The sequence below is a fragment of the Camponotus vicinus genome, unplaced genomic scaffold (genome assembly GCF_025532165.1).
Source record: "Camponotus vicinus isolate PSW18456_S1 unplaced genomic scaffold, iyCamVici1.0 SCAF_9, whole genome shotgun sequence".
NCBI classification, from domain to species: Eukaryota; Metazoa; Arthropoda; class Insecta; order Hymenoptera; family Formicidae; genus Camponotus; species Camponotus vicinus.
Window position 1 is genome coordinate 15,978,070 of NW_028141981.1, and position 26,431 is coordinate 16,004,500.

Sequence of the window (26,431 nt, forward strand, 5' to 3'; positions counted from 1 at the left end):
TTTACATTCTGATAATCCTTTTTATTCTTTATAAAGAAAAAAAATACTATTCTTGATACTATCCAATATCTGTCGTTTCTCGATAACGGTGAAGAAAATATCCAAGTAGAAATACAGAAGAAAGTTGCCCGCTGTTTTTAATTAAATATCGTTTTTCTCCACAAATCGTTAAGACTTTGCAATAAGTCGACTATCAAAGTTATTTTATCCCTCCAGCGTTCCCAAACAGAACTGCAAAAAGAAAATCATTTGTCGCTTGAAACGTGTCGAGCGGTTTTATATCTAGAACTTGCAATAGTTCATGCTGTGATACTACAAACTTTATTTGCTTTTTCAAAAAGCGACTGAAACTTTGATATGTTGCGTTTGTGTGCGCTTTGGGATAAAATATTTAATTAAAAGTAACTTTGCCTTATCAATATCACAATGGATCTTTTCAATTAAATCCAATCAATAAATATCATATTCCATCAAATGATCGAAGTTTTTTAAATTTATTCTTTATTCCTCAGATAATCGTATAAATAATTGCATAAATTATCGTTTCAGCGAAAGATAGGCACGCGCATAATATATTCAATAGTTATAATCGAATTAATCTCACATATTTTTTATTTCGATTTTCAAATTAAAATCCAAAATATTCTAGAAATATTCTTAAATTTCTCGAAGCGTAACCGACAATTATTTGCATTGCATTTTATTTCTCCATTAATGTTGCTGAATAAAAGATTGAAGAAAATGTAAAAATAGCTTCGATCATTTTTATTCCGTAGTTCGAGATGGACGATATTGTTCGAGCTCAAGTATCTGGCAAAGATGTACGCTAGATGCATTCATGATGAAGAGAGATCAGCACTTAGTAGCAGAAGATAAAACCACGGTTAGATAAGTTTATAAGCCGATCAGCACAGAGTTATGTCCCCGTCGGCTGGGATCGTTAACGTTCAAGTTTCGCCTCTCGTTGCGTCGATCGGAGCGGATGAAGTCGCCGCGCGTAAGGAGTGCCTGCGGATAATTAAAATAACCAAGGTCGGATTAATTAAACGCGCCATTAGGTACGTTTTCACCTAGCTGCCGTCTATAACGACAAACCCACTAATGCGGGAACGCGCTCCTTTAGCGTGACACGCCACGATATTTTACCGCTTCATTTCCACTTGACCGTTTTACGTTAATTGTCTTTACCTGGTCAGTGAAATAAAGAAAAGACGGATAAAGGCTGCGATCCCCAAGCATCCTAAACCAGGGAAGTATTAAATGTAAGTTATCAAAAGAATATAACTAGCAGCACTGCAGATCTCGCGTGACTTATAATGAAACTTGCAAAGAAAAATAAGAAAGTAACAAGAAAAAGAGGAAAAAAAATAAGATTGCAAATTCGTTATCTACAAATGTGTGCAATATTGCGCAGTGATTATAAACTTTAAATGCACATACACATGTATATATGTACTATAATATTGTATTTTATATACATTTACATAATTTTTTTTTGTAGTATAATAGATATGAGGCATTTAAATATTAATGTGCTCTATAGGAAAAAACATTTTAAAATGATTTTTTTAATTTTGCTAATATTTAAATAATTTCAATAACTAAACATTTATTTATTAATTTTATTTACTAAATATTTATTTTATTTAAATAACTAAACAAATTCAAGAACACATACGTAGCGACAAATAAATTCAAGTTTCGAAAAATTTCCAGCCATTAATTATTCATAAAACTCTGGTCGGACGGATACAGCAAACGTCCCTAGGTTCATATAAATCGCATAAATATGAAGTTGCTTAAATCCTGCTTCACCTCTTCATTAGTGTTACGCTTAATTAACTCCAAAAGCATTCTCTGCGCGTACTTCCCTGGCATTATATAGCCATAAGCGGATTTGATGTAGCCATTCGCTCGACAATTTTGCACTGAGAACGCAGATCAAGGGACAGTTTGATTTCTCATTAATTATCTAAGTGGTCTTTCCGCGACCGATAATTACTCCGGATGCGGTGAAAAAAAAGGACCGACGAGAAAGATAAGGACGGAAAAGGAATTGATTATCTGTCGATAGAAACAGGTGACAAGGAAATAAGAGAAAGAAAAATGGAAGGTATTTTTACTTCTAATGCGAATAAAGGCGATGTAAAAGACTTTATACGGTGCGATCGAACTTTTCGTATTGGTTTCTCGTATGTACGAACAAGTCTGACAAGCAAGTTACGCCTGAGTTTACGCTTTATAGTTAGGCAACCTCAAATTTACCGTCATCCTAGATTCAAGAGCGCGCGAATATTCAGGTACGACAGTTTCGAACATTAAGTACAAGAACTGTCGCACACGCGGATACAATGTTACACCGAGTTTTATTCAATCAACCGTTTGCGTAGCGCTTTTATCGCGTAGAGTGTTCCAAATGATGAACATGGGTTAACTTTTAGTTACAATACATATACAATATATACATATACAATATAATACATTCAGATTTATAAGAAATTTACGATACATCTTTCCTTTTCTTTTTTTATTGAAACGTATTTTTAATATCGTGATATACTTGAATAATTTTTTAATTTTCATTCTTTCAAATGGTTTTATAATTAAATATCGAAGAGACAGTTTTTTCCAATCGCGCATGTTATAAGGATCACCATTATTAAAATTTGAACTAAAAGTTAAGTGAAATGATGTAAACTTCTGTCGATTTTTTTATTACGTTTTATATCTATGCGCGCGACTGCGTATTCATTGTCACTAATGAACACGTGGCTACGATTGCATTAGTCTCAATCAAGGTACTAAATGCATTATGGCTGTTCTGAATCAGCCACCTCTGATACTATATTGTTCGACTATAATATGTAGTAAATGCGGTATATTATCCAGGTCAGCGCCAAGCAACAATAAGTTTATTTTATTGTCCCGTCAAATAAAAAAGTCGTGAAGGGGAAAGATATCAATATATACAAGCAATTAAGATGAGAATGATAAATATTCTGTTATTATTAAGTTACTGGATTGAAACAGCTTGATGTTATTTTATTGCAGAAAAAGGCCAACGTCCATTCCATTTACAATTTACAAATGTTTTAGAAGTACTAGAATAGATAATGGGGAAACGTTAAAAAGGGTGTTACAGGGGAGAAAATGCTCGAAACTTTTTCTCGTAAGTTCTAGCAAAATGGGAAAAAGTTAGGATGTAAAAATGTAACGGCAGTACGCGTTTCTAGAAAAGTAATCACATGTGACTATTGATTTTATTTGTAATTATCGGTTCTTGCCCTAGGTTTTCACTCTTGCTAACTCAAGAAAATCGAGTCTCTTCAATTTTGACAAAAATACTGTTTTCTTGCAGTTACTCGTATCTCGAGGAAAAATGATAGATTATCATGCAATGAAAATGATCGAACGCGTTAAAATGGCACGTTACAGGATTGAAACGAGGCTCAAGTGTAATCAAGTGTTTGTACAAAAACCGGTAATTTCCCTTTACGATCCGCTTCTTTAATTACCTTTTTAATTTCGGGATGCTGGAACGGCTCTTATCGCAGGCGTTGGAAAAAGCACGGCGCTCTCTACGAGGAAAATTTTGCGCCATTACAGGCTGGTTTCATTACTCCTTACTCTCCTCTCTCTCGGTGCTAATGGGAAAATTCAGATAATGCGACATGTCCGGAGATAATTAAGTTTTAAGAATCACCGTAAAGGCGAAAAACACGCGTTCGTAATCGCGTATGCTCGTTTAATAGTCGTTGTAAGCCCGTAGAAGTACTGCAAAATTAATAAAACAATCGCTGTCCGGAATTACGAACGCGAGAATTTATCCCCCGGTAATGCGGGCTCTGTTTATCGGTGTATAATTGTCCTCCGAAAGCTACTTAAATTATTACGTACGTGCATATGAAATCATTCGTTACATATTGCAATGTCTTTGTGTGAGATTTATATGCTCGATTGGAATAACGATAATTCCAATGAATGTTAATAATAATTTTTTAACGTACGGTGTTACAAAAGTGCGACATTTATCGGCTCGAAACGGAATTATTTGTTATAATAAACGGGGTTAACAATCTATATCTGGGGTGCTTTTTAATCTGTAACTTTTAATAATTTTTATAACTGTTTTTGTTACAAACGCCAGCAATTCACTTTTTATTTATATATCCGCGTCATCTAATCTGCCTTCTACGTCGAGCATTATATCATATCGTTATTTTATACAGGTATTCTCCATGATAACCTAGTTGTGCGCGCTATGACGTCATAAAGCCAGCCGATAAACGATACCGGCAGCGAGAATACGAACGGGCAGCGGCGCTCTGAATAAAACGAGATAATGCTCTCAATATGAAGCATCGACCGGAAAGTTGCAGCGTGCGTGTCAGCTCAATCATAGAAACCGTTATAATTTCATGGGAAACGGTACTTTGTCGCGTTCTTGAATTTCGAAAACCCACTAGTCAGACAATCCTTCGCCTCTAGCGAAACGCAACGCGTATCACGACCGTCTAATTTAATTAGAGTAATCTCGTTTTGCGAAGTGCATCGCGCATGGTAAAAGTTACGCGTTCGCGTTCGCGTTGCCTTAAATCTTCGAGAGAGATGTATGCGCGGTTGTAAATTTCGAGCCATGCTGCGATTCAGCGTTACGCTATAAAAATTGTTTCCCCTCGAGTGAAAAAAGCGCGGTAGAGATCAATAAGGGTGATGTCGCGATATTTATTGATGAAGCCCACTGAACGGGATGATGCACAAATTGGTCGAATCTACTAAAAAAAACGAAACACACGCGAAGGAATGGATCATAATTTTGAAGAAAAATATGATCGGCAGGAAGAGGACTGCTCATTGATGCAGGAGAGATACGTCATAGTTAGACGCCATATATATATATATATATATATATATATATATATATATATATATATATATAGGGCTGCCATAAATTTCAATCGATGCCACAAAATACTTCCCTCCCACCTTCCCTTGCTGTTTGACTTGTTATACCTGAATATCCGCGTCAGAGAACGCCCCGAGCTATTCATCTTCTCACGAGCTGTACAAGCGGCAATTTTGACCGCGAATGGTAGATACATGTGGTTTCCCTCATCCGGCAAAGCGACGAGATGTACATATTTCAAAAATAATTGGTCAGTATTCAATTTGACTCGCTCAGTCGCATATATTATAATATATAAAGGAGAGAGGGATGACTTCGAATTGTCATTAAATTGCTGTCAAATTTATTTGAAATGCGCACACTGTATAATATGTTTGATATATTTTTTATACACGGACATTTATTTATTCCGCTCGTGAATTATTGATATCTCGACATCTGTCAATTCAGATAAATGCATTTTATGCGAAATTATCACGTTCGATTTTGACGAAACGTTAATTCATGAAGAGCGATGATATTGATTTGTTTTAATAATTTCGTACACATATATTCTCCCTGTTCGTTCGCATCGATGACGCGTTGATTAAAACTGTTGCGTAATTATTTTGCTATCTGCTGTTTGGCATTCACACTCCACGGAAGACACGTGACGAATATTATACGTTCATATAGACGCACACAACGGATCACCGTCAATCCTCGTCATCTTTTCGAGCGCTCGGCCTGAAATACAATTTCAATTCCAATGAGCGAACGGAAAATTAATTTACATGTGTAATCAGGTAATACTAGAGTGATACAGTGATGACATGTGGAAAATAAATACATTATAATGCTTAATAATATAAACTTGAGCGCGCGATGTCCTTTAAAAGGTAACTGTGGTAGATTGCGAGATAAACTATTCAAATTTATTTGTGCACTATTTTTATAATATTTGATATCAAGTAGTACTAGTAGATAAAATGTACTATATATCAAATTACTAAATACAAAGTAATTTTACACACAAGTGACATCTTTTTATAACGAGCACTTAAAAAATTTAATGAATGAACTACCCGAGAGATTGATGACATTACTTAAATGGCATCGGTGTATTTAAGTACCCATTTAATTAATATGTACTAATTATACGATTTTTGTATCTCTCTACAATTCCCTAGTTACCAATAAAATGTTTTTGCAATCGAATGATTGTTCGCGCTTAACCTTCGATTGAAGAGAGAGCATCGCTAATTGTCGGAAGTGTTAACGCCAATCCATTTCGATTTACAAGCACGTACATCGCAAGCATGAGAGGAGGGCAAATGTCGAGGTATCGGCTATCGGCCATTAAGTGACACTTAATGCCTTCGAGAATGTCGCAACATCGTAAAGGTGTTTGACTTTTCTTTTGATCGGTAACGATTAGTCTGTCCAATCGTCATGCTTCATTTTGAAAATTTTCTGTAAGCAATTATTGTCTGCTTTTCTGATAAAACCGAGCGATTAAAATAAATCATTAAAGAAATATAATCGCAGAGAAAAGAATTGTTACAGTCGATATCTAGTAATTGCTGTTTACGCAATACCCTAATCACTTTTCGCAGCTATTATCATAAATTTATGCACGATATAATACATGATTTCGATTATATTTACTTATTTATTATTCATTGGCTCGAGTATTGTATTTTGCATTATTTTATCATCATTAAACTCATAGGAAATTTTGACAGAATAATTATATGCATCAATGGAGAATGATTTGCATAAATGTAGCTATAAAAACATATTTATCGTTACCATCAAATATTATCGACAAGCAGAGATTGACGGAATCATAAAAGCGATACGAGTTTAAATATTTTATCGCGTCGAAGTATAATGAAATTAAGATTGGGGTAAGAAGTTTGATAAGAAGTGGGAAGCGCGCGAGTATTTGCGAAAAGTAGTACGACAAGATTCTTTGTCAATAAAGGACGTCTGATGATGAAACGGTGGTCCGTGGTTGCTTCCGCGAGTTGCTTTCAATCGAGTTTCGTTCCGTCTGAATCGTCGATTTGCATCCCACGCCACTTTTGCTTCTTTGAATGCAAAGTTAATAAGCAGTACCTCGATTTCGTTTTGTCAATCCGAGCCATCGTAATTTAAGGGAGCAGTATCGGGCCAGTATCGAACGAAATTAGGTTACTGCCGTTATTTACACGCAATTTAAGAGAAAATTTCTTCTGATACTTTGTAGATCGCACAGTTAGAAACAATTTGAGTTTTGAACCGCAATATATTTACAGTCTCTATGGGAGAATAACACTCTTCCGTTGTGAATTAAATTTTAAAAGACCGCTAAAATAAGCATCAGGGGACTTATAAATCAGGAAAACTAATTTTTAATGATTTTCCGGTTGTAACAAGCGTATTTATAGTCCTTTTAAAATAGCTTTGAAAATTATACTAAATCGAAAAGATACTAAAAAATTATGACTTGCTTTAATCAATGATGATATCAAACAATTTGTTGCAAATAATAAATATATCCTAGATCAACACATAAATGCACTTTGTTTGATTTGAATTTTTAAAAAATTTTAAATTGATATCTTTAATATTTACTGTAATTTATATATCTCCTAGAAATAAAGAAAACGTAAAATTATATTTACAAGAAAACAATTATTATAGAGATTATTATGTAAAACGAAATTAATTTTCTACTTGTGCGCGCAACCCTTATAATAATCATGTAGAAAAAGTCCTAAAAGGATATTTTTTTCATTGTTAATTTATCTTTGATAAGAGTGTAATATATTGATCAATTTATATCTTTGCAACTTATGTGAAAAACGCCATGCGCGCCTTAAATGCCCGGCCCAGAAAGAGAGAGAAAGAGAGAGTTAATTGCATTAGATCATTTTCTGTTCTGCAAACGCAAACATCGAAGGAAGGCGCGAGGCAGGTGCGCCGGGCATGAAACGAGGGTTAATTCCATCCCCTTCGGCTTCGATTAAACGAATTGCGAGAGTCGGATGTTTCGAGTGCGCGAGATCGATCTTACCGCGTGTTAAAGGGCATAGCTCGCTTCGTACATCGCTTAATTCAACAACAATGGCAAACAGCGTTGTCTCGCTACCCCCTATGCCGCGCCACCCTCGAAAAGGCAGCAGTCCTCTTGACCCTAAAATGACCGCTTCTCATCCTGCATCCACTCTCCCTTCCGCCACTTTCGATCTGAGAGAGAGAGAGGTAGACAGCGAAACAGGGAGAGAGAAAGAGAGAGAAACTTGACGTAACTATACACGTGCGCAACACACATACCTACTCTTGTTTCCGCACATCGTCCGCTTTCATCACATCGTCGAGACGTCACGGCATCGCGAGTTTGAGCTGGACGCGATCGAGTTCGTCGAGGAGACCTCGACGTGTGTCGGATCGGTCAAGGATCGACGAACGGCACCAGGATACGGCACTTTCACGGCGAATACACGTGTAATACAATCAGCACAATTGCAGCAAAATTCCGTTTCGCGTTCGATTCACGAGAACGGAAGACGGGAGTCTTATTTCACGAACTTGTATCTCACAAGTGGAGCCAAGTCAAGCCGAAAATTGCGGTCCACAAACGAGAGATTCGCCAAATTAAACTCTACCGAATCGGCGCGAGACGAAGAAATCGGATCGCGATCGGCCCGGCTTGGAACTTCGCGCACGTTTTTAATTCTCCGGCGAGTCGGCTCGTACAGAAGAACTGTCAAGGCCACGTGACTCGCGAAGAGATACCTCGATGTTACATCGTCAGCGGACAAAGCGGCGCGATCGAATGGTCGGCGCTGTTGAAGCTTAATGAGCCGCGATTATGCACGTCCTGTATATACAATATCGGACAGGCGAAAACCGGAACTTGAGGCGTCAGATGCACCGGCAATCGAATTATCGCGATCAATTGTTTGCGGCGGTTCGCTTAATGCCATGCACGTGCCAGCAGGATGCTGCCGCAATCGGTCGACTGTCGCCAAATATCGCTTGACGATCGGTCTCCTGATTGTCCTTCTGATTTCACTGCATCTGACGCAGCGATCAGTGTTGCACTTTCGAGTGCCGCATCGAAAAACGCGATGGAAAAGACAAGAATCGCGTCTCCTCGACGCAAATCTCTCGGAAATAAGACGTTGCAAAATTTAAATATATAAATGTTCACGCTTTTTCCATCCTCGCTCTGTCAACTTTGAATTATGCCATCTCACTTGTGACGTTCGCGCGATGACGTCTGACCACGCAATCGACTTCACCACTGACGAGAATTTTTGCGGTCGGCTCGTAGGTATTCCGGGTGTTTGGCACGCTTAATTAAATTCTCCGGTGAATATCGTGCGTACTTCGTCTATGGACACTCGGCGGCACGTTATTGACTACGAACCCTCCTTCCAACCAAAGCCCACTTTCTAAGATGCCTCGTGAAATGCGTAGTTTTATTGTGCAACGTATCTCGGCCGGACAATCGCGCAATTATTATCGCACGATTCGCGATGTGCATTTTCTTAGGAATTTCACACGATTCAATCGTAAGATCTATCTGAATGATCTTGATTACGTATCGTTTCCCTTCGCGTCTCAAATTTTCGCTTATTTATGTCAGCGCAAAAGTGATAGTGCTTTAAGAATCATCGTCAGGCTTGAGTAAACGTAAGATTGATGTGCGTTTAATGGTGACATTCGACCGCTTAGTATTTCATTTAAAAAGTCAGGTATTTTCTCGACGAAATCCATCACTCTGGTATTTGCATTTACGTCATCATCGTGTCGAGATTTAGTAGTTGCATGTCGTACCGACTATGTAATCATATTGGTCATTACACTGCAACGAATCGCATCGAATAATCTCTTTTAATCACCCTTTAGTTTTGGAAGTTTAACGATAATCGCTCGATTAACACCGTCGTTGATGTAGATACGAATTATACATGAACTGCGTTTACGCGATGACATTCGCAATCCGCAGCGCATACTCTCACTGATATGGCACACAATATTTGTAGCATCCCTCAAGTTCACGGCTCGTCGCTATCGTCATCACTATGGATTTTCTCTTAACGCGAATAAATTCACTGCGCTCACGATTTTTATTCTATTCCGTCAAATTATCACCATCGACGTCACTGATCGACCTACTCCGAACGAGTATCGTGACATCATACACGATGTTAGATACGCACGCCGGCGATTATTGCGTTGTAAACGCAAACTTCTAGAAAGTACCGCATCTTTCAGTCATGCCAGCCGCGTCGTGGTCGTCCGCTAATCATCGGGATTCTCGGATGACTCCTCTTTGACAGGTCCGGCACCACCGTAATCCACTCTTGACCGTTCACTCTCGCGTCTTTAACAGCATGCGACAATTATCCACGTCGACGACGCGTCGTACGAACTCTCCACCGTCGTCGTCGTCGAGGTGTCCTTACCGTTGTTATCGTTATCGACAAAAAAACTCGGACACGCCGCGTTCACCACGTTGTTCTCGCACGCTCGTCCACGCGTTCTCCCTCCGTGCATCCCATCATCATCATCGTCGTCGTCATCGTCGCCCTCGCCGACGACGATCTCATCATCAGCACCGTCTCCCACGGAACGTGGATGTACACGTCGCTCGTGGAAACGGCTCGCGTGTCTAGGTCCACACGTCACACTCGGAACCACCGGGTGGCTCGCCCGGTTCGCACGCGTGCGAGACGACGAGTCACGCTGGTAAAATTCCAGCCCGGAATATATAGGTTAAAACGTCGCCACACCGCAACGCGGACACCCGGGAGCGTCGGACAGAGACGGAGAGAGCGAGAAAACGGAGAGAAACAGTGGGGGGAGAGAGGAAGAGAGAGAGTGGTTCGCCGGTTTCTCCTCCTTCCTCCTTCCTCTTGCCCGGGGAGCGGCTATGGCGGCGGCCTGGCTCTCACTGCTGCTTCCCTCGATGCGGGGTGACTTGCGGGGGTGGTTAGGCGAGGGGCGAGAGGACGCGATTATCTCGCAGCATCCCCTAGCGCGCAGGACCAATCCGCACGGAACCGGCGCTTGACGACGGTGGAGGGTGCATGTGGGTTGGTGGGAGATAGCTAGGAGAGAAAGAGAGAGAACGAGAGGGATAGAGCTCGGGAAGAATGATAGATGAAGAGAGAGAACAGGGTTGAAGGAAGAGGACACGGCGCGAAGAGTGATATTGAAGAGAGACACTCGCAGCGGTTGAGACGAGAAGGAAAAGGACAATGACGGAGAGGAGAAACAGAGACGGATCCATGATAGTTGAAGCGAGGCGATGTGAGATCGAGAAGGTGGAAGATCGAGGGTGAATCGGGTGGAAGAGGGGAGACGAAAAAGTGCGTGTAAAGGCAGGATAAAGATGGAGCGAGAACGGAGCGTGCTGATGAGATACAGACAGGGATGACGATAGAGATAGCTCATAAAAAGAGACGACAAAGACGGGCAGCGGTCGAAGCGAGAGGGATGATTTGAAAAATCTTCTGAAAAATCGAGACAGGGTGTAGAACGTAGCGCACAAGGCAAAATGTGAACGGAAAGAAAGTGAGCAGCGGTGAAAGGCAAGTCGAAAAAATGCGTCGATCAAACAGAGACGAGCACGAACCGCGCGGATCAAAATAGGGAGGAAGAGTACATATTCCCGAAAGATATAGTTCGTCGCAAAGATCCGGATGACACGCAGATGGAGAGAAGTTGGTCCGAAGGTAAAAACAAGGATGTGAACCGCATAGGATCCCTAAATAAAAAAGGCTAAAATGACTCGTGTGCCAAACAGACTCCACACGTCACGGAGCTTCAAATTCGATGTGACGAAATATGAAACATATATGCGAGAACGTAAAATAGGAAAAGGGATGAGAGCGAGCGGAACGATGAAGTTCAAGTTCGATACTCGGCGGGAACAAAGTGCGACGATATGAAAAAAATCAATGGCACTATTGTAAGAGGAATGCGATTAAATGGAAACTAAAAGAGTTGATGTACTATGGCATACATTCATCTTAGGCGCCATTGAAGTTTGTTGAAAAGGACGAAGATTGCATTTCCTCGCATTATCGATACGTCCTCTGTGCGCGATATGATTATTAATCAGTAAAAATATGAGCACACATACATTTTTCTCGAATACACATATCTTTGGAATCAAGAAAGAAAGATTATATTGCTATTTATTTTTTATTAGATTATTTTCATCAGATTTTATATTTACAGCTTTATTTTTTCCTCTTTTTTTATATAATTTAACAAAAAATGGGATTTTATCTTTGCATGAGAGAGATGTGTTTTATATTACAGATACGCTTGCAAACGCATATTGTGTTTGTATGTAAATCCATATAAGATATCATCATGAAAAACAAGACCTTCTGAATTGATATATAAATATATTCTGTGATAGACTCGGAACAAATAGTGGGTTGGAGCAAGAGTGTAAAATATGCACGATCATTTATCATCAGAAACCTTATTGTCTCATCTCAAAAAAAAAATGAGCAATATCAGAAGTTATCAAAGTAACTACACTCTCTCTCTCTCTCTTTTTTTCTTCTTCCCCTGCCTCCCTCCTTCTCTCTCTCTCTCTCTCGTAACGATTTATACCTTGTACCACTTAAATATGCATTTATAATCGCGTTTAAGTGCGCTTAATACTGTATACTCTAATCTATACACCTTAATATACGCATAAGACCGAACACATAAGGGGTTGTGTATGTATATCTAAGCCCGCGTAAGGATAGCGCCATCCTGCCGCGGACTCCTGCCGAGATAGATGAAGAATAGGGAAGGGATCGAGCCGTCCTCGATCAAGAGTATCCGTGGAAAAGCGCTGGCGATGATGCATCGTTGGCCGAGGGTTGTATCACTTGGATCGGCTTATAAAATATTCATGAAGAAAGTTTTATCGGTGGAATCGCGCGAGAGAGAAGCTGACTCGAGTATGAAAGTGTCGTTAGAAACGCTCACCTGTCTCTTTTTCCCTTTGCGCTTACGTTTTTTTCTTCTCTTTTCCGCTCGGATGCCTTGTCAACGTAAAATTTCTGCGCGACTTTAAAATCGGTGCGTATTTATATTTAAATATATATTAAAAACATAATTTTCATTTTTTTACAAACATTTTAATTATTTAACAAGAATATCAATTATATTTTTAAATTACGAAGGATTAAAATTAAAGATTTTTCGAGACTTTAATATATATAAATGCAATAAATCAATTCAAATTTTGCTTCGATAGAAAATTTAATTATTAAAATATTAATCCGTAGAAATTTTTTCAATTATTAAAATATTTATATTTTACAATCATTTTAAAAATCTTTGCTTTTTCATAAAAGGATAAATTGAGATACCGTGTCAGAATATAAAACTATAGATATATAAATCTCTCTCTAAATAAGAAACGTTATTAATCTGCCGGATTGCGATATAATTCCTTGCTTGTTTAATAACAAAATGCGAAACGAAAGAAATAGAGTGAAATAAACGTAGCTTCATTTGTATAACTACACTGTAAATTTATTTCGAAATTCGAGATAAATAAAGTATGTGTGTGAACGTTTTCTTCTCTCTCTATCTCTATCTTTCCACGTGAAACGCAATTCTCGAGAAGACAATATTATTGTTAGCACCAAGTGACGGTAAAAGCAATTATCTCCCAACACCCTCGTGAGTTTGCGAAATGGAAAACTCGCGTATGCACCGATGCTCGGAGAGATACATCGATTGCGTGCACAAACGTAAACGCGATGCAACGAGCGTGAAAAACAATCGGTAGATTCAAGCGAGGTGCTTGCCGTCCTAAAGTATCGTTCACATAAGACGTCGTTGCACTTGTCTATGTGTGTGTATGTTGGGCGATTGGATCCCGATGTAATTGCATTTTATTGAAACAATGTTTACATGCACCTTCTGGGACGCGATAACTGCACTTGCATCGCAGACTATCACGCGTATCTTTTTCGTCGCCTGATATTAAAACGAGCTAAGAATTTCTACTCTTTACATTTCTGATCTTTACATGAAGGACACTTAATTGCGTCCTATCTTGGCGCGGGTGATCCATCAAGCCCTATGGTAATTAACGAGCTACCGGCGAGCTTGTTTCCGATTCGTCGACGACTCTAACCTGCCGATCGATTAATCATACGCTATTCCAATTATACTCTCGTGCTACGCGCGATATCGTCTAGGGTGGATTCATTTTTCAGCGAAGCTCAGTATAGGATCCGGGCCGGATCTATCGATTGCTCCTCGTCGAGCATCGCACTCGCAATTAGGGACCACTCGCAAAGTACATAGAAACGACTGATGATGGAGGAGGGATGGAAAAGAGCACGGGAAGAGCTCACGGATGCTTGGCTTTATGTGCACGTACGATCATTTCTAACGTTCGATTCGCGCGTTGCTCTTGTTTTAGGACGTGAATTGAGACTCCGATGCGTTTTATCGAAATGTCCTCCGATGATGCAGAGAAATATCATCTCATTTAAAGCAAATGTAAATGCGCAGCATTAAACTATAATATATTTTTGAAGAACGATAATGCACACATGGTTACTGTTTATTATAAATAAGTGCTCTAAAGCATACTGTTATAATCTAAGTTTTCTTATTTTTACAAATTTTGTAATACGCAGCCAGCGGATGAAAGCTTTTAGCTGTACCAAGACTTTTATGTATATTTAGATTAATTTTAATCATTATAGAGAGAGGAGACGTAATATTTAAATAACGTCGAGTTGTAGAGATATAATCTGCATAATGAGATGCATTAAAAGTATTAGAAACACAATTAAAAGTATAAAATTACGTGTATCTAATAACATTATCATAATTAAAAAAATACTGATAGGCGAACATATATATATATATATATATATATATATATATATATATATATATATATATATATATTGCCATTATCCACTATCAAACGATTAAATTTCCGAATAAAATTCTCAATTTCTTGGAAAGAATCGACAGAAGTGTGTTTTACATATTTTATAAAGCCAGTATTGGCAATTCCTTGTCGGACAATTCGTTTATTCGCTCATTAATCACTTAACCATCTTTTGATTTATCTTCGATGCGACAGAAATACGTTCTCCGGTTGCATTGAACGCTTCGCTCCGTTGTTTAGAAGCAAAGCTTCGTAGAAAAGCTTCTTTCCCGGAGGCTATCCATTATATGGAGTTACAGGTAGTTAGAGGCAGTTCCTATTGTAACCGCCGCATCAATAATTCTCAGCAAAGACTTTACTACCGAGAGACAACTACCTCTCGGCGTTCTAAGAATACCCCGCTACCCCTTTCTAAAGAGACGTGTGCTCTTGATTAAAACCATCCCTCTCTGTTGTTTTTCTTCATCGGTATTGTAAACAGTGCCTTAACAAACAGCTACGTCTCGTGTATCCCAGAAATATCGAAGATATCGATGAGGCTGATCTCTTGCACGGTATCGATCTTAAGGGCGTTCGAGAGCGGCTTCCAAAAATAGGAAGCATAAAATATACGCAGTTGAGTCAGCTTAAATAATTTCATGAAAAATCACTGTGCTCTTTAAAATAAAAGCTTTTTTTTCTGTCTCTCTCTAAAAACATTTATTTCTCTTTTATTTCATTATTTTCATATCTTTATACACTCTCAATATAAATTACAGTAAAGTATAAAAATTATATGATTCTTTATAATTTATAATAAATTTTATAACATTTAGATTGTTAGAAATTTTTATATAAATTCAAAAATTGATTTACGTCAAACTTTAACTTTGAATCTTCAAATTCGATAATAGCTATAGACCTCAAGAAATTACATTTTTTTTAAATCATAAGAATTTGTTAGTATATTTAACGCGATATTCTTAGATCCCGAAGATTGACGGTTATTTCTCCCACATACTCGAAGTCTTATGGAGGCGTTCTCACACACAAATGGAAATCAACGTAGCGTAACGTCTCGACGCCGCCGATTCATTTGATTCATCGTGGCTCGATCAGCTCCTTCATGAGTAATGGACGATAAAGGTGACGCGCGTATGGAGGAGTTAAAAAAAACTCTATGTCGTAGTAAATTTGTCGCAAACGTCCTCGTCTGGCTAAGAAACCACTTCGCTTAATACGCCAAGTTCGATTTCTGCAAAAAGGCAGATTTTACTCGTTTTACTTACGCGTTTGCCGTAGATTCTCTTTCGAATATGTGAAGTTAATTTATTACATTGTCAGGATAACGCAACTTTGAGCATCCGGCTTAGCGTGAATTTATATCCGGCTCTCTTTAAACTTTGAAATGTTTCAAATCCCGATTTGCACGTACATTTCTAAATTATGTGCAATTTATGTTGCGAATTATTAAATTTAATACAAAAACTCGGAACATTCTCTCTCTTTCTCTATCTCTTTCTGCCTAAGTTTGAAGATTTTATTCCGAGAAGATTTCCAATCAATTCATATTCATTAAAAAAGTTTTAACCAGCGGAGAAACGTGAGAGTGTTGGGTGGAATAAGAATATCTGTGTATTTTTTTTCTGTTTATCCGTCGAGATGTGCGTATGCTCCGAAAAATATAAGCCATTTTCCTATCTATATAAAATTGCGCATTATTAAAAAAAATACATATAACATTTAAATTGTTGTATATTAATATATAAAAAAAGAAGAAATTATAGATAGTAATATATTTTTCATAAGAATAATATTATATGTTGTTTCTTCATGTCTTATTAGCGATCGCATATCTCGTTCGATTTTTGGTATCTAATAATATCATCCTCGTCTCTCTTTCTCCCTGTTTTTTGCTGCATGCGCCGAAGCAATGTTTGTTCTCTTCCCTTTCAGTTCTTCTCCATTTGCAGACCGCTCCTTGTGAAACGAGTATTTATCCTGCGCGCTCTAGCGATGGATATAATACGTTCGTATATGAAATCGATATTTATGAATAAGGCATTCAACTCTCGCTCGGACGGTGATGAGAGACCAATATAGAAACAGTGGTTGATAGCTCAAGGCTTGCTACATACCTCGGTGCTTTCCCTCTCGCCCGTTATAAGAGAACGTTCGCGCACTCATCGATTAGTTAGCGAGTCGATTAATTCGCTCGCGATAATTAGCTGCCTAACTTAACTTATTTCTATCAAACGTAGAGTCATTATCGAGTTTAAAGTTTAAACATTTATAAAAATCTATAAAAATATATGTTAATGCAAAATTTAGAAATATATAAAATGTAATATGTTTCAATCTTTCAAAATAGGGAGAAAGATACAATATTATATACATGTATTCAATGATGAATTGATTGATAATAAAATATTAAGATAATAAGATAAAATATATTGATTGATTAAAACAATGTATTATATAATTTTAAGAACTCTATAGATTATTTTTAATTAATATATATATATATATATATATATATATATATATTTATTTATATTTTATTATTGTATGTTATATTTATATATAGTTTATTATATATTTACTATATTGTATATTATATTTATATATAATATATTATATATTTATGTATATTACATATTACATGTATATTTTATTAAATTGTATTAATTTTTTATTATTTATTAAAGAGTAGAATTCATCTAGAATTTGATATTTGATAATATTTTCTCTCCGTTATATTCGATAAGCGATGTTTATGTTCTCTCGTTTTCCATTACGCAAAATTCTCTTGGGATACGTAACATCAGTCAAGTCGATAGTACAAGCAAATCGACTAGGTACTTTTCCATGGAAAACAAGCCAACAAGAATCTATATCTCTGTATTCGGCCAAACGTATTTTCAACCATTCAACGATTCATTATTTCTTTAAAAATCTATTTTTTCTCCCGTAAATAATTAGCGACTGTTAACTTTGTTTTTACTAACATAATTATTTCTTGATATGCTCGAATTTAAAAGAGAAAAGAGATAATATATTTTATCTTTCAATATATATTAATTCATATATTACATTATTTAATTATTTTTTATAAGAATATGTTATATTAATTTTTGAATAGATATATAACAGAGAAAAATATTTAGAAAGTGTCAGTATATTTTTCGAAATAAAGTGGATTCAAATGAGAGAATTTATTATACAATGAAAAAAATACAAAATATATATCTAGAAATTTTAAAAGTTATAAGAAATTTAAAAGATATTTTTAAATGCATTATCCCTCTTCGCATATAAATGAACGCTCATTAAGAAGTTAATGTTTCCAAGTTATACTCAACTTCTTTTTGTTACTAATAACTACAATTTGCCAGAGTTTGTTGCCCAAGGCATAGACCCATCAAAACTCCTATACCATTGTTCACTGTAATTGGAACTTTGCAGAAAATCTTTCTTTGACAGACCAACTGATCCGGGGTGGATTTTCTAGGGACGGATGACGCAATTCCCAACTGAATCTCGTTCTGGACAGACAAAAAGAGAGTGGGTCCGCGGCCGCTGCAGTGGCAAGAAAAAGCGACAGACGCGAAACGCAAAGGGAAGTGGATTAACGTCGACCGCAAAGCTCGAGTGCCTCTTTAAACTTCGACGATGTCTATGTTGATTCAGAAAAGAATTTTCCTGAGTGCATTCGCATGGGCAATTATTCGTTATTGAGACTTTGTTACTCTATGAAATTTGCGAAAAAGAAGCGCGGTTGAAAAATGCCGTCACTGAAGAAAGGTAGAATAAAGTACGGACAAGGTAGCACAATCTTTTCCGCAAGGCTTGCAAAAAAATAATGATCTCAACAATGATATTCTTTTTGAATTGAACTATCACGCCGCAAAGTTTTAACATAATGAATTATATACTCGAGAAAACAGTTTTAAAATAAATATTTCGCGCTAAAGTAATATATATAGAGTTGGCCTTTAACTTGTGAATACTTGCACTATTTTAATACTATTTTTCGATGAAAATTTAGTCTCATAGAAATAATTATATATAAATATATTACGTAATTAAATAATTCTCTCTTTCCGCGAAATCAATATACATTTCATCATATTATATGTATATGTATATTATTATGCAAAAATATTAGCTTGCTGTAATTAAAAGGAATACGGATGAAAACATGCATATTATTAAAAGTAGCATACTCGTATATTTAAGCATTGATGAAATCTCTCACGATATATAGCTTCCTAATATGCAAGAAGACTTTTAATTACGACGCGGAATGAAACGTGGCGTTTCTCGTTGACCTTTTTCTCTCGCTGAATCATATCATCTTTAGAAGAAATAACGGTGGATACGCAGCAGTGGAGAAGGCTACACAACACAGCAGGTTTGAATCCAGATCAGAAGTTACGTCGGAGAAAAGAAGATGAAAATGCGAAACAAAGAATAACGAAAAAAATACAAGAAATAGCGAGGAATAGAAAATATAAAAGAGAGTAGATGCAGAGATAAAAAAGAATGGACAAGACAGGAAGCCGTCCATTTAAACGTGTTCCGCCGTGATGGAATTTTTAATGATTGACGGAATGACAAATTGTAATCTCCTATCGCATACTAATTAAATTGTATGTGGAAGAATGCCATCAATCTATTATAACGATAGGTATTAAAATTCAACGCGACAAAATGATTAGATCGCTCGATATGAGAGCTGCTTAAACACGTACATTCCACTATCATCATATGTCACTCGCAATATTTTGAAAATTTTAATCGTGAGTGCAACGTGATAGAGCGAAGAGGAGGCTCTCTAATTTCATGCTTCGCTAATAATATCGTGAAACTAGCACTAAGAGGAACTTTGACATACGTCGAGGAGCGACACTCGCTTTGAAAATTAGCGAGTTTTGAAATAAATATTGCGCCAATTAGTAAATATGTTGAAGAAGCAAAATACTATAGGAGAGAACTGTTAATATCAATTATTGTTATATTAATAAAATTGCCATTAAAACTGATTTGTTTAATAAAATATTATTATATTAATTAAATAAATTGAAATTTGGCTCAAATCATAATAATTAAAAATTAAATCGAAATTGGCAAATAAAGAAGAAGAAATAACACTTCCTTCTTTCTGATTACTCGTTTATTTAACAATAAAATAATTAATAAAAAAAACGAATGTTTCAGATCATATTTGATTCCTCTTCAGCGCAATGTCAATAAAATATATTACAAAATGTTAACTATTAAAGAAGGAAGTGTTATTTCTTCCCTGCTCTCCAATTACCGCGCTGTGGCTCTATTTGCCAATTTTAATTTAATTTTTAATTGTTATATTAATGATTCGTCATTAATATTCAATTAATATTCTAAGTTGTATAGAGAATATACGGGCCTCTCAAGATTATATTTTTCATTAGTCATTTCACACAATTGCAAATGCATATCACAATGCAATTAAAAATAATCTGTATAGATCTATATTTTATATAGATAAAGAACAAAAGGTAAAAAAGAGCGAAAGAAAAAAGATTAAGAAAGCTTTTCGTCTTTCATAAAAGTCAAGAGGATTGTTCCCATAAGTATACTATTCCAATTTCACCAGCAGAGAATAAATGTTATTATAGTAACATGGGAATATTCTCAACTTTCATTAAAAGAAAGTAGATTAATTAAACTTTTTATTATTATTGCAAATAATAGAAATATTTATGGATCATTAATGTAAATTTTAGTTACGCGCATATATTATATATATGTACATGCTATTCTAGTTGCAATTTTAAACAATGAATGTGCCATGATTTTCCATGATAAATGATATAGATTTCATTCTATTGATGTACAGCATTAAAATCTAAATTTATCAGATATATATTGCATTTGCTCTTTGAATTACACAAAATCTCTCGTTATACAAAAATCCCCTGGTTTACCTATTTCTCATGATTAAAACGCCGAAGTGAAGAGAAAATATTGATCCAATATTTTCCAGAAATATCGTAAGTTCTCTGCGACTGGCAGTTATTTCGCGTGCTTGAGGCGAGCCAAACGATATTCTTGAACATTTGATCAATCCGTGGGGAAGAAATCTCATCTTAAAACAGGAGGAACGGAATTTCTCGAGCCTCCTTTCTCTGCAAATTTCGTGGTTCGAATTTTACGCTGCTAATCCCATGCCATAATTTGCACACGTGCCAAGTTTGATCGCGAATTTATTTTATCGCCGATATTATTATACTTCTATTACTCTTATTGTTCTACAATCAATTTCAATGGTTCAGTTTTTATTACCGTATTAATGATAGGATTAATTCCAGACATCTCGTTGATTAGTAACCACATGATATTCAATTAAATGCTGTCGGGAACCGCGCTTTCGACATGTCGTTATTATTTTCTGACGAATTCTCGGGAAAATAGAGAAAAAATACATCTCTGTTGCCTTATCTATTATTAATTTTTCATCTTGCTTCTGAGTCTCTACCGTTACTTGCCCTCATCTTTTTTTTCGAGAGCCGCATGTACCAATAAAGATTGTAGTCTTCATCGGAGGCTTTACGTCATGCGCCTACCGGGGATCATCTTAAAATTTTCATCATCATATCGGTCGTTCCATCGATGTCTTACGTATCATATAATGGCTGAGAATTTTAAGGGAAAATGACTAGCGATTTGACAGGCGGGTTGTCACGTCCATTCGCGCCTACAGGATAAGCCCTGAGTGGTCGGAGGAGATATGTCACGTAACAGATCGACGTTATCGCGCAAATCCTCGCGATTGAAAATTTTACGACAATGCGAGACCAGATTGTATCCAAGAAACGATAATGCGATTGTATCTCGTAAGATTTGATCATATTTGCGGGACACAATGCATCCTTCACGCGCCTTAATTCGATATCGAAAAATATTCCCCCGATCAAAATTTGCTCCAAGTAAAACACTTAAACAATCGCTATATTGCATCGAATTAAAAAACGCTAAAAGAAAATATTGAGAAATTATGTAAATATATTGTGGGATAGTTTATATTTAAATAAGAAGATTAATTTTTTTGCTTATATTTTTTTATCGTTATATCTACTTCAAACGTTATTTTGACTCAAATATTATGCGACTCGTGATATATTAAATGTCTCAATCTACATTGCGCAGGATATTTCAATGTTTTAGAGCTTTTGATCTCGAAGAAAAGACTGTAAGGGATTTCTTAAGTAAAAGTTCTAAAGGTTGCGACGAGATCGACACTTTTCCGACAGCTCGCCGACTATCCAATTACGTTGGAAGAAAACGAAAACGCAATCGTGCTAGCAGAAAGCAAGAATTCCATCAGCTTACATTCTCGTACGATATAACGCAATCCCCTCCTTGAATAGCGAAGCTCGTAGAAGAGAGAGTGACAAGAAAGATTAGATGGATTCTCATAGAGATTTTTACGGGAAAGGAATAAGTATAAAAAAGATTGTGAAACGCATACTCGGACTTAGGTAAGTGACTATCAGCGTTTCACAAGTAGAAGCGAATTGAAGTGAACTGCTGCTGTGGACACCATATCTTTATCGGCCGTTCGAGTTTATGAGCTTCTAATTCGGTCGTTTCTACGTTTATGTCGAATTTTGCCGTGAATAGCGTAACACACACACCTCGTCCCTCTTTAATCAGAGCACATCTCTTAAGCGGACGATAGCTGCAGCCAGTTTACCTCAAATGGCAACTCGCGAGTAATCCAAACAGGTTGCTTCCGGCAATACCGTCGTGTAATAGAGTTGTCATAAATGACGCGAGGCAAAATGTATGATTAATTCATTTCCGGCTGTCGTGTCTTGAGACATGATTAATTGCGATCGCACATGCGATAGTTGAACCGTATTTCGTGGACCAGGATGTTGAATAAGTAAAGTTTTATTAGACCTGAACGCGATGTATGCCAGATGAACACGGATCCCTCGCGCATCCACTTTTTTCCTTGTGAAAAGAACAGAATGGGCAATTTTGTGGAGACAAACGGTCGGAATAGTAATCAGATAAGCGTCTCTCGTGCGCCGTTCCGTTCGACAATCCGATTCTCGGGAAAGCTCAGATAAAGCTGTTTGGAAGTCTTACGATTTCGTTCGCGCCGATCTATTATCTTCTGGTGCAATCGACAGTCTCGTATTTATCAAGGCCAGGCCAACCGGGCTAGGATAGGAACAAATAGAGATCGTGTACTAAATATGCATCTATATTCTTTAATTATCGTCCCCTGGGTTGTTGGAACTTTTTCCATCTCGTTTTCGAGGAAAATTTTGCGTCAGTTCGCGCCACTGAGAGAATCGCGAGATAAAGCTTTTATTCCCAATGGCACAAAGACTCCCGCTTTGCGGCTTGCAGGGATAACTAAAAGTTTCGTTTAATCCAATCGAGGGTTAGACACTGTAGAGGATAGTGCTCTCCGTGGAGTTGGTTTCTTTGAACATTTTCTTTTACTTGATTAATGAATTAAAAGTTAAATTTGTAATATGGATGATGGTCTTATGATCTTATATATATTTAATGCATGGCTCATTCGCTCTCTAGTCCGCAGAGTTTGGGGTGTAATTTATTAATCTTGGATGAGACATGAGATGTGCTTCTTCTCCAGTTTTGGAAATGTTTTCTTAATAATTCGTATAAAGATCTGTTATATATATATATAATTGTATTATCTCAGAGTTTGACTTAATATAATTAAGTAACTTCAACTCTTGAATGCATTGTGATGCAATTTCAAACAAGTAAATCTAATTTTTTGACTTTAAATAAAGTAATCTCTTTTATCTTTAGCAAATCTAGCGATAATTGGAATTAACCCCGTACTGAATATTGCAGTAATATTATTAATATTGTTGTAACATTGCAGCAACGTTGCAATATTGCTGCAATGTTCTGTGCTGTATACATATATATTCCTATATTATTACATAATTTCTCGCAAAATTAAATAACAAAAAATACTGTTATAAGAAATAAAAGAAAAGATTTAAATAAAGAGTAAATTGAGTATCGAATAATAGGATATTATATTAATTGTTTTTATGAAAGAAAATTTATATAAATTATAATGTAATCGTAAAGATTGTAACGATAAATTAAATTTTGTTAATTTCCGAATTTACTTTAATTGAATTTAGTTATTAATGTAACGTATGTTAGCGATCTTATCAACAGATTGAAAGTGTTCTCGCATCTCTCTCGTGAAAACGATTGATTTTCCACTGCGATGCGATGCTGATGGGATCACCCGCGTGTTCCTTGGGTGGGGACCGAATTTGAATTACAAATACGTCAACGATAATGGAATAAATGTTATTCGGTCGAAAGCCCGATTAATTTGAAAGTTTGAGAACGTAGCGTCGTTGCACTGGATTGTTCCCAGCAAACTCATTTGCCAGTTTATAAATAGACCTCGTACAACATAAACGCGTAAACTTAGTTGCGCTTAGATTGCTAGCAAAATTCTGTCTCACGGTTTTGATTAATTATTTATATCAATACACACATACAACACACACACACACACACAGCTTTGAATAATTGCCATATTTTCACCGAGACATAAAATAAAAAGGACACAGTGTACCTCTGTATTTTAATTATTCGATGCTTTATAAATTTAAAGGTATACATATTATACACGAGTATATCCAGCTTATATAACGCGTCTTATAGTTTTAAAGCAGATATTTGCAGTGATTAAAATACACGGAACATGACGTGAGCTTATAATGCACCATATTCATCCCCACGTTGCACCAGCCATGATAAGAATTTAACCAGGCTCTCCTTAATTCGAATTCTCAGCCTTCCATCTCGCTTATCCCGCCCTACGTCGCAAGTTTTATATTTTCCTTCTCTCATCACTCAGAACGGCGCAATATGCGCGCAACGTCGTTTTGCCGAAGTCTAGGAAATATTCAACGAATATAAGCAAGCGCCTTCGTCGTTGAGAGTGCGGCGCAAGAAGGTCGCGACGAGATGCGAATGGAAACGAGGGCACTGTGACATTAAAACGTAATGCGCTGTAATTTTTATGTGACTTGCGACATATAAGGTAGGTAGGGAAATCTTTTCTAAACAATGGGACATTAATCTCTGAGGCGGCGCGCTTAAAGATATTCAGAACGTTGTCGCGATGTTCATAGGCATAGAAAATATATAGACTGCGCGTAATAAATGCTGTGCAAAAATTAGAAAAAGAAACGAAACCTTGGGAAATTTGATTTTTTCTCTTAAAGAGAGATCATAGAGATATATTATTAAAAAGAAGGCATAATAAATAAATATTTCTATATTTATATATAAATTTGTAATGTTAATTCATCTTATATAAAATTAAATTTGTTAAAACGTATACAATTATTCTAGTTTAATTGAAAAGAGATAAACATGTTTCTAAGATTTGCATTCTTTTTTTTTAATTTTCATAAATTACTGACAGAACATAAGATATGCGAAAAGTCTATATTTCTTACATGTATGACTTAATTCGCCGAGGAATCATTTAATTCATACAAATGTATACTTTATTTTTTTTCTTTATATAGTAACTATTAACCAATAGTTTATTTTTTTTACTAGAACAAAGATTTTATATTTTTCACCAGGAATACTTGAATTAATCTCGTGTGCGGAGAAAACTGTCTAAAAACATAAGATTATCCGGAAGTTATTACCGGTTTAAATTGCATGACTGCAATTCGACATTTGGCGCATTGAGACGTGACTTTGTGACACGGTTGGCCGTAAGACAGGAAGGAAGCGCAATATGTATCACATGTGGTGGAACGAACAACTGTTACCGCCGGTTGACCACGGTTGAGACTCACGATTCGCTTGGATATTGTCTGACGTGAACGACTTTTCTACTAAGTGTAGGTACGACTGACTTGTTCTACTCGGCCGACCATCAATACGCTTCTTCCACTGTCGCATTGACTTTCTTATGGATCGTTTAAATACTTTATCGTGCAATTATGCACATTGCATTTATGCGCATTTTTTTAATTAATCACTACGGAGAAAATATCGATATGCGTTTTTCTAAAATTACTTTTAAAGTGTCTAATAGAAATATATTTTTACATGCGCGAAAAGCGAAATATTGTTACAAATACTTTTCTAGATCATTTTTGAACCAGAGATTGCAATTCATTATATTGAGTAGAATTATAAAATGTAAAATGCGTGTGGTTTTTAATTGAATTTACGATTTTTACAGTATTTGTTAGGAATAAAAATAAATAATATGCGTAGAAAAATATATAATATGCAGAAAAATATTTTTTCGCGGTATTAAATGTAAAACTACAATTTATATTGGAGCAGGCACAAAAATGCTAAATTGCGAAATATATTTAATCGTGATTTGAATTTATTTAGTCTACTTTATCACTTTTATTTCAATGCAATTCTTAAATGCCAGTACTTTTTTTATTAGTGGTCCAACAAAAATAAATTAGTGCATGCAGTGTGAAAGTGGATGGTGAAAAGCGCCTAGTAATTTTGCAGTCACGCTCAACATCATATTGACGTACTCGGAGGAAACACCGTAAATAAATACCTAGGAAGCATTTTATGCAGGT

General features: G+C 36.3%; 1 protein-coding gene and 1 long non-coding RNA gene across 10 annotated transcripts in view; one reads left to right on the forward strand and one right to left on the reverse strand.

The window, feature by feature from the left end:
• The window catches only part of LOC145977015 (uncharacterized), a 157,401-nt gene extending 146,582 nt beyond the window's left edge, over positions 1 to 10,819 (reverse strand). For 6 of the 7 annotated variants that reach the window (XM_083108636.1, XM_083108633.1, XM_083108637.1 and 3 more), the window contains exon 1: positions 8,207 to 10,819. The gene's annotated coding sequence lies outside the window, so the exon portion shown is untranslated. The remainder of the gene's footprint in view (positions 1 to 8,206) is intronic. The other variant, XM_083108632.1, reaches the window with a different exon arrangement.
• The window catches only part of LOC145977020 (uncharacterized), a 59,701-nt gene that overhangs the window by 28,622 nt on the left and 4,648 nt on the right, over positions 1 to 26,431 (forward strand). The window contains exon 3 of one of the 3 annotated variants that reach the window (XR_014440379.1): positions 18,279 to 18,802. The exons of 1 other annotated variant lie outside the window; for it this stretch is intronic. This is a non-coding gene — a long non-coding RNA (uncharacterized LOC145977020). Of the gene's footprint in view, positions 1 to 18,278; positions 18,803 to 26,431 lie in introns of those variants that run through there. One more of the 3 variants, XR_014440381.1, reaches the window with a different exon arrangement.